The sequence below is a fragment of the Sus scrofa genome, chromosome 5, assembly GCF_000003025.6.
Source record: "Sus scrofa isolate TJ Tabasco breed Duroc chromosome 5, Sscrofa11.1, whole genome shotgun sequence".
Lineage (NCBI taxonomy): Eukaryota > Metazoa > Chordata > Mammalia > Artiodactyla > Suidae > Sus > Sus scrofa.
In genome coordinates this window covers 95,119,949-95,121,147 of record NC_010447.5, presented here as the reverse complement: position 1 = coordinate 95,121,147, position 1,199 = coordinate 95,119,949, and positions in this window count along the sequence as shown.

Below are 1,199 nucleotides of genomic sequence, written 5' to 3'. Positions count from 1 at the left end.
AAAAGACCATGAGGCACTGGGGGGCATGTATTAAAATTATCATAAGATTGGAAATATGAGCCTGTTTATATGTATATGCATTACAAGTACGTGTGTTGGAAGATATATCACACAATCATGTTTTCTCTAAACATACGAAAGAAAAGGGTAACACTTAAATCATTCTTTTTACACTAGGAAGAAAAGAAATCCCAATTTAAAGTATCAATTACTGGGTTCAAGTTCTAGTCATGTTGCTTTATTATCACCTAACTTTCTGAATCTACAGTTTCCTTAGCAGTAATTTAATTTTACCTGCCTTACCTATTGCACTGTGTTGCATTAGGGCTTCAATAGGCAGTATGCCTCTGTGATTTGCTAGGTAAAACCATCACGTAAATGTAGTTACCATCTATTGTATTATCTGAAATAATGCATTCAAATGTTTAAATAGATATAAATGTCCAGCTATACTTGCAACCTGTAAAAATAAACTTCAAAATAGTTCATGGGGGAAAAGAAGAAAGAGAAAAATAATGAAGTATTTAGAAGCGAAAAAAATAAAAAGTGATTACTTAAAAAGAATGTGTGTGTGTGTGTGTATGGGTCACTTTGCTGTACAGCAGGAATTGATAGAATATTATAAATCAACTATAATAGAGAAAAATAAAAATCTTAAAAAAGTGGTTACTTTTTTTTTTTTTTTTTTTTTGTCTTTTTGCCTTTTCTAGGGCTGCTCCCACAGCACATGGAGATTCCCAGGCTAGGGGTCTAATCAGAGCCGTAGCCACTGGCCTACACCAGGGCCACAAGAACGTGGGATCTGAGCCGCGTCTGCAACCTACACCACAGCTCACGGCAATGCCAGATCCTCAACCCACTGAGCAAGGCCAGGGATCGAACCCGCAACTTCATGGTTCCTAGTCTGATCCGTTAACCACTGTGTCATGATGGGAACTCCAAAAGTGTCTACTTTTGTTTCAAAGCTTGTGATATTCCATTTAATTGTGGATAGAGGCAAATACATAGCTTCTGGTAAAAATATTTCAGCATCAGAAAAACTAAAAATTGCTAAGCCAATAATTTAGATCAATTTTAAAAATCAAAATAAGGAAATAAAAAAATCCATCAACTAATACAATAAAAACAAAGGGACAATAATGTAGAATAAGGAAAATCAGATTTACAGAGTGAAACTGTATGACACAGAATGGCTATAA